General features: G+C 46.4%; 1 long non-coding RNA gene across 1 annotated transcript; it reads right to left on the bottom strand.

Moving 5' to 3' along the window:
* Positions 1–434: 434 nt before the first annotated feature.
* Positions 435–1744, bottom strand: LOC125177808. Its single transcript, XR_007156669.1, has 3 exons — positions 1721–1744; positions 1093–1242; positions 435–446 (listed from the first exon to the last, which is right to left on the bottom strand). It is a non-coding gene; the product is annotated as an uncharacterized LOC125177808 (long non-coding RNA).
* Positions 1745–7682: the final 5938 nt, after the last annotated feature.

Here is a 7682-nt window from a genome sequence, read left to right as displayed (position 1 = left end):
GTGGCGGTTTCGGCTCGTGGCGGTTTCGGCTCGTGGCGGTTTCGGCTCGTGGCCGAAAGCTCGAGCTGCTTCAGTAAGAAGAACACAGCTCCTCTATTGCTCACCTTGGTTCGGTCATATTTGAAAGATATTCTAAGGAGATTATTTGGACATCAAGACGAACCGATTTTTGAGGTAGGAACTCATTTTCGAGAAAAAAGTTTTTTTGAGGACCACCCTACTGAGTGGTGAGTGGGGGTTAGTGTACATACCCAGCAGGGGAGTGGGGGCAGTAGGGGGGCGGCGGGGTCCTTGGGGCCCCCCGCGGCGGGGGCGGCGCCCTTGGGGTACAGGTCGAGGGCCCAGGAGAAGTTGAGCTGGGCCCTGTGAGCGTCGCCCAGCTGCTGGTACGTCTTGCCCAGCAGCAGGTACACGTTGGCCCCACGAGGTACAACAGGCTGCAGCACCTGGGGTACGTGAGGCGCATGAGGCACAGGTACACGTTGGCCTCACGAGGCACAAGAGGCTGCAGCAACTGAGGTACGTAAGGCACAGGTACACGTGAGGCACAGGTACACGTGAGGCACAGGTACACGTGAGGCACAGGTACACGTGAGGCACAGGTACACGTTGGCCTCACGAGGCACGAAGGCCCAGCAGAGAACAGGGGCAGAGCTGGGCTGGCCCAGTGGGCCCTACCTTGAGGCCCAGCAGGGCAGAGCGGGGCTGACCCAGTGGGCCCTACCTTGAGGACCAGCAGGGCAGAGATGGGTTGGCCCAGTGGGCCCTACCTTGAGGTCCAGCAAGGCAGAGCTGGGCTGGTCCAGTGGGCCCTACCTTGAGGTCCAGCAGGGCAGAGCTGGGCTGGTCCAGTGGGCCCTACCTTGAGGTCCAGCAGGGCAGAGGTGGGCTGGCCCAGTGGGCCCTACCTTGAGGTCCAGCAGAGCAGAGCGGGGCTGGCCCAGTGGGCCCTACCTTGAGGTCCAGCAGGGCAGAGCTGGGCTGGCCCAGTGGGCCCTAACTTGAGGTCCAGCAGGGCAGAGCTGGGCTGGCCCAGTGGGCCCTACCTTGAGGTCCAGCAGGGCAGAGCTGGGCTGGCCCAGTGGGCCCTACCTTGAGGTCCAGCAGGGCAGAGCTGGGCTGGCCCAGATCCAGGTACACGCAGGCGCGGTGGTAGCGGCACATGGCGTTGTTGGGCTCCAGGGCGATGGCCCGGGACAGCGTCTGGAGGGCGGCGCTGCTGCGGCTCAGCGCCTGCTGCACCTGTGGGGCCAGAGACGGGGTTATGGTGGGGCCAGAGACGGGGCTACGGTGGGACCAGAGACTGGATCACGGTGGTCCCAGAGACGGGGTTACGGTGGGGCCAGAGACGGGGCTATGGTGGGGCCAGAGACGGGGTTACGGTGGGGCCAGAGACGGGGTTACGGTGGGGCCAGAGACGGGGTTACGGTGGGGCCAGAGACAAGGTTATGGTGGGGCCAGAGACAAGGTTATGATGGGGCCAGAGACGGGGTTATGGTGGGACCAGAGACAGGGTTACGGTGGGGCCAGAGACGGGGTTATGGTGGGGCCAGAGACGGGGTTATGGTGGGGCCAGAGACGGAGTTATGGTGGGAGCGAGAGATGGGGTCAGGGTGGGGCNAGAGACAGCAGTACCACAGCACCCACCGCAGCACCACAGCACACACCACAGCAATATGACACAGCACCACAGCACCCACCACAGCACCACAGCACCCACCACAGCAATATGACACAGCAGCACAGCACCACAGCACCCTGCTGGTGGGGTGCACGGTGAGGGCCCTCCTGAAGTATAGCATATAGACTGCATTGCAGGGGGTAGCGATGCATCGAATCAAACCAAGCCCCACGCCGCAAATAAACTATTATTTATATACGATGAAAATTCATAACTGCAGTTCTTAATAGATACCGGCGCCGCAATTAGTGTAATTCCGCCGTCGCGCAGCGACCGAAAGCATGGTCGTTTTTGCAATCTCAAAGCAGCGAATGGCTCGCCGATTCTAGTCTACGGCGAGAAACTTCTGTCACTCAATCTCAATCTGCGACGTGAATTCACTTGGTATTTCACAATAGCTAATGTAAAACACGCTATTCTAGGCGTAGATTTTCTCGCGTTCTACAACCTAACCGTTAACGTAAGGAAGCGGAAGATCGTTGACAACACAACCCAGCTATCAGTCAACGTTGACACTCTAGCATGCTCTGACGCAAACCGCATAGGCAACGTTTATAGCTGTAGCAATAATTCGCTGTTAAAACTGATCAACGAATTTCCCGATCTAACTTCTCCCGTGTACAAACCGTCGCCACTAAGTACGTGCCAGCACCGTATACCAACTACAGGTCATCCCTGCCGCGCCAAGGCCCGTCCGCTAAGCGCTGCGTTACTCAAGCCAGCGCGGGATGCGATTAAACAAATGTTAGCCGATGGAATCATTCGCCCTAGCCGTAGTGAATGGGGTTCATCATTACACATGGTCCCCAAAAAGGATAACTAATGGAGGCCAGTAGGCGATTATAGGGCACTAAACAAAATCACAAAACCCGATACCTACACCTTACCTTTTCTTACTGATTTTACAGCTGAACTCAATGGTAAGAAAGTGTTCGCTCGAATATACCTTAAATCTGCCTTCCTACAGGTACCAATTCACCCCGGCGACATTCCAAAAACCACCGTTGTCACACCATTCGGCGCATACGAATTCTTTAAAATGAATTTCGGATTCTGCTCCGCCAGTCAAACATTTCAGCGTTTCCTGGATGAAGCTCTTCGTGACCTTTCTGCGCCAACAAGAGATGGAAGTTCTCGTCCAGTCACCTTCTTCAACTACATCAACGACATCCTGATAGCATCAGACGATGATGAACAGCATCTAGAAGATATGCGTGCCTTGTTCACGCGTCTCACTCACCACGGTCTGAAGATCAACCCGCTGAAATGCGAACTAGGCGCGTCACAACTCGACTTCCTGGGACATCGTATCACCAGAGGTGGGCAGTAGCGCGCTACATGTAGCGGCCGCTACATTTTCAGTAGCGGTAGCGGTAGCGGCTCTACATTTAAGGCAATGTAGCGGTAGCGGTAGCGCCCGCTACATATTTAAGTAGCGACACGAGGTTTTGCCGCTACAGCGCTACCGCTACATTTATAGATGAAGCCTTTAGATTTTACTTAAGGGGACCAGCTACCCTCCAACAAAACTTTTTTGTTTACAGACGGATCGTTTCGAAACTTGGTACACATATGTAAAACAGAAATCTAAGACCATTTTGTTTATGTAAATTAAAAAAAATGAAAGAAAACGTGGAATCAATAGAAAACGGCAAATAAGGGGTACTCTAAAAAAGTTTATAACTTTTGCAAATCACATGCTACAATGGCGAGACACATATCATTCAATTTGTAACAACAATATCTAGCGACTGTAGAGCCCCGATTTTTTATTTTCCTCATTGTTTTTTTTATTCGCGTTCTTCCCATTTTTTCCGCATTTTTACCCCCCACCCCCTCCCCCTCCCATAAATAAGTTAAACCATCCACATATTAAAAAAAAAAGCTTCTAGAGTCGCTAGGTATTGTTTTTACAAATCGAATGGTATGTCTCTCATTGCCGTAGCTTGAAAACTGTTGGAGTTATAATTTTTTTAAGATTGCGGTTTTTTTTTATTTTTAAATTGTTCAGGGGAGCCAAATAAAGTAAAATTCATTGAAAACAGAAGAATATGCCCAAAAAGTCTTGATATTGTAGCCCAAGCTTTCCTATTGCCAATTATTTTCATTCAGGGTACCAGCACGCGTCTTTAGACATATTTATGTTCAATTTAACGTGAATAATAGACTATAAATGGGACTTTTTATTAATAAATATATATATAGAGAAAATATTCATTTTACATAACTTTACAACTGCATTACGCAAAAACTATTGCATGTACATCCATGGTAGTAGCTTTGTTAAACGCGTTTTGTTTGTAGCTTTCAAACGAGTGCAAACACTTTGCAATTAACCTAAATAATGACAAAAATACCATTTATTTGTAAATAATGATATAAAATGATCATTTTATAAAAGTTCAAGGCTGCATTACACAAAAAAGTATTGCATGTACATCTATGGTAGTAGCTTTGTTGAACGCGTCTCGTTTGTAGCTTTCAAAAAAGTGCAAACACTTTGTAATCAACGAGAGTAATGATCTATAGATACAGATTTAATTCAAATAAATCTTTGTACATATTGTTAAAAAATGTTCATATATATATTTAAAATTGTCTTACGCAAAAATTATAGCACGCACAGACATGCGGTAAACTGCGTTAGACGCGCCTTTTCAGCAGCTACAAAATGAGTCAAAAAACGGTAAAGCCCAAATTTCCGATTTTTAGGGTAGCCGGTCCCCTTAATAGTATTAAAAATTATTTAAAAACCAGCATGATACTTCCATAATATAAATTACAGAATAACTAGTGTCAACATGTTAGTTGTTACCTGTTAAGTTGTTACCAGTTACCACTTACAGGTTTTTTCATCTTTCAGTTTGCTTACAGTTATTTTTACACAGTTATTTTTATGTTTCACCTTCCCTATTTAATACTTAGAATATACATTAAAGTCGTACATTTTAAATCATATTAAATAATTATAACATCATCACGAGAGTTTCGGAGAGAGCAGCTCTGTCGATGGCAACTGACGGAGAGAACAGCTCTGTCACTGACATGTGGAACAGCCTCCCTGAAGATATTGTTGACGCTCCGAATATGAACGCGTTCAAGAACAGACTAGACAAGGCCATGCAGGAGCATATGTTTAGTCTTAAAATGCCTTGTACCCTACGGAACAACTGATATCTAGAATCGATTTGAAATCTACCGTCCGTTGAAAAGATCTGACCATAAGGCCAGTCTAGTCAAGAAAAGCACAAGAATCGGCGGCAGGCCTATCCAGGCCTATTCTTTAATGCCGAAGATACTATACTATACTAATGCTTCAATTTTACGATTTTCTACTACCCGTCCAGTTTTGCTAATGTGGTATTCCTCCAACTAGCGTTTAGAGTACCTGTGTGGCAGTAGGAATGGTTTTTGTTGTAACCAATTGTACAACGTAGTTCAGTTCGTAATAAACCTACACCGACTACGGTTGCACTTTCCAGCTCCTTCATACGTCATTTTCGGTCACATCAGTCAAAGGTTTTTGTAAAAGAGTGATCATGCAAAAAGAATAAAGACATAAAATGAGAGTTTATGGAAGCCATTTTAAACACTATGATCATCAGTACCTAGCGCTACCCGTACTTCACTTACAATATCAGGTGCTGAGTATTTCATGGAAATCCTCAGGTATGCAAGTACGGATACTTGAATGTTCCGACGCACCATGTGCATGATGTGCTTCCCGAGTTGGGATTCCGGTTTAAACTTCGGCCCGAGACGGACGTAAGTTACTGTGCGAGAGAGAAGCTTGAACCGTTGTCGAAAGAGGACGTTCCTGTGAACCTCTCTGTTTTTCTTATCATTGTGATTTGTGAAAGTGCTAAACGATCCCTCAATGACTAATACATCTGAGGGTCAAGATCTTATTGATCCTGGTGCTTCACCAAACGCATCAGAGCTGAGTCAGCTGGCAATGACCGATTCGCAACTCAGACATTTTTGCGAAACTGAAATTACTGACGGGAAAGATTCAACTCCTTCCTCATCCCAAGATGGCAACTCACCAGAATGTGGAGCGGCTCGTCGGAAGCGCAAGGGTGCGCCTGCTACCAGTGAAGAAATGTCGGGAGATACAAAGAAGAGGCCCAATGCCGGAATGATCTCAGCTCCTGTTCCCATAGTGGAAACAACTCGAAAGAATACCAATGATGTTGTGGGGTTGGACTTGCCCACCGCCACCAGTGCCACCACAACTGATCGACAAGATTCCTGGGTGGTCCTCATCCGCCCAGCAGATGATGGCTCGAAAAGAATGCTGACCTCACCGGAGCAGCTCTGCTCAGTATTAGAAGCACCGCCTTTTTCAACCATGCGTGTGGAAGACATACGAGTGAACCGTAGAAAAGGTTTGATTGCTGTTCAGCTACAGGATGGCAGTGAAGAGGATATTGCTTTTCTTTTGCAAATGACTCAGCTTGGCCCATGGTCAGTTAGGTGCTCCCAACCTAATCAAGGGAAGTACTGTTATGGAGTCATTACTCCTGTTGATATCGAAGCTGATGTAAATGCTATGGAGAGGAGAGTTCAGGTAGATGGCCCTANAGTGGCGTACCGCAAGGAAGCGTTCTTGGACCTGTTTTGTTCGTCGCTTTTATAAACGATCTACCAGAAGTAGTGTCAAGCGTGTGCTCCATGTATGCAGATGACACAAAAGTTTATAATACAGTTAAGGATGCGTCAAATAAAATGCAAGTGCAAAATGATCTTGATAGTTTAGTTGATTGGGCTGATACGTGGCAGCTGCGTTTCAATGCTGACAAGTGTAAAGTACTTCACCTCGGCAAGAACAATGAACAGCAAGCTTACAGCATGAGAAACACGGTTGCAACGAGAGGGTTATGATTGAGAAGTCTTGCGAGGAAAAAGATCTTGGAATTTGTGTCGACAAGGAGCTAAAATTTTATAGGCATATTGAAACGCAAGTTTATACATCTAATAAACTGCTTGGGCTGATCAGACGCTCCTACGAGTACCTAGATATAGAAATGATGAATTTGTTGTTCACCTGTCGTGCGCCCGAACCTAGAGTTTGGAAACGTTGTGTGGTCACCGAGACTTGGAAAGGACAGAAATTTAGTTCAGAGTGTTCAAAGACGTGCAATAAGGATAATTCCAGGATTAAAGGGCAAGTCTTATGAAGAAAGATTGAAGATTATGAAGCTTCCCAGTCTCCGTTATCGTCGCCTGCGTGGTGACCTCATTGATGTATACAAGTATACTCATGGTTTGTACAAGGTCCCAGAAGGATTGTAGCGGATCTCGCTACATAGAACTAATACTAATATTATGCATAACATATCTCTAATTTTTATGTTTCTCAAACTAACACACTATAACTAATTTTTAAGTTTCTTATACTAACATTAATATTAATACTTAGAATATACATTAAAGTCGTACATTTTAAATCATATTAAATAATTATGACATCATCACGAGAGTTTCGGAGAGAGCAGCTCTGTCGATGGCAATATTCAAGGCCCTTTTTCACTGGTTCCTTTGTAGCCTCTCAAAATGTTAACGGTCCATTTCGCCGTCAGACATAGAGTCGTCAACGTCTCTCTCACGTAAGCTCCCTAACTTAGAAACTCTACTTTGCCATAGAATAACTCTCATTCAATGTGTTAACCGTAAAATTAGTTCGTAAGTCGGAGTCATTGCAAGTTGAATAAATTAAATTAACGTATTTTTCATGTCATAAATTTAGCTCACGTGGCTTTAGCTCATTTGTGAAAAGGTGTCGTGAAATGTGAATAGCGTATTGACAAAGGCCTTATTTCGCAGTTCCACAACATCTGTTTCCTGCAACGTATAAATTCAAGATCACGCGAAATCTCCCGCCTGACGCCACCTCTGTCAAGAACTCTTGACTATCTCGGCCAGCATCTCCATTGGTGTGCCAAGCCAGTTTTCGCGCCAACTCGCACGCCGCCATCTTGCCGCGCCCAAGCCGTCCGTG

Source organism: Hyalella azteca, unplaced genomic scaffold (genome assembly GCF_000764305.2).
Source record: "Hyalella azteca isolate HAZT.00-mixed unplaced genomic scaffold, Hazt_2.0.2 contig5087, whole genome shotgun sequence".
Classification (NCBI taxonomy): Eukaryota; Metazoa; Arthropoda; class Malacostraca; order Amphipoda; family Hyalellidae; genus Hyalella; species Hyalella azteca.
Note: the sequence above shows the minus strand (reverse complement) of the source record. Positions and strands in the feature narration are given on the sequence as shown.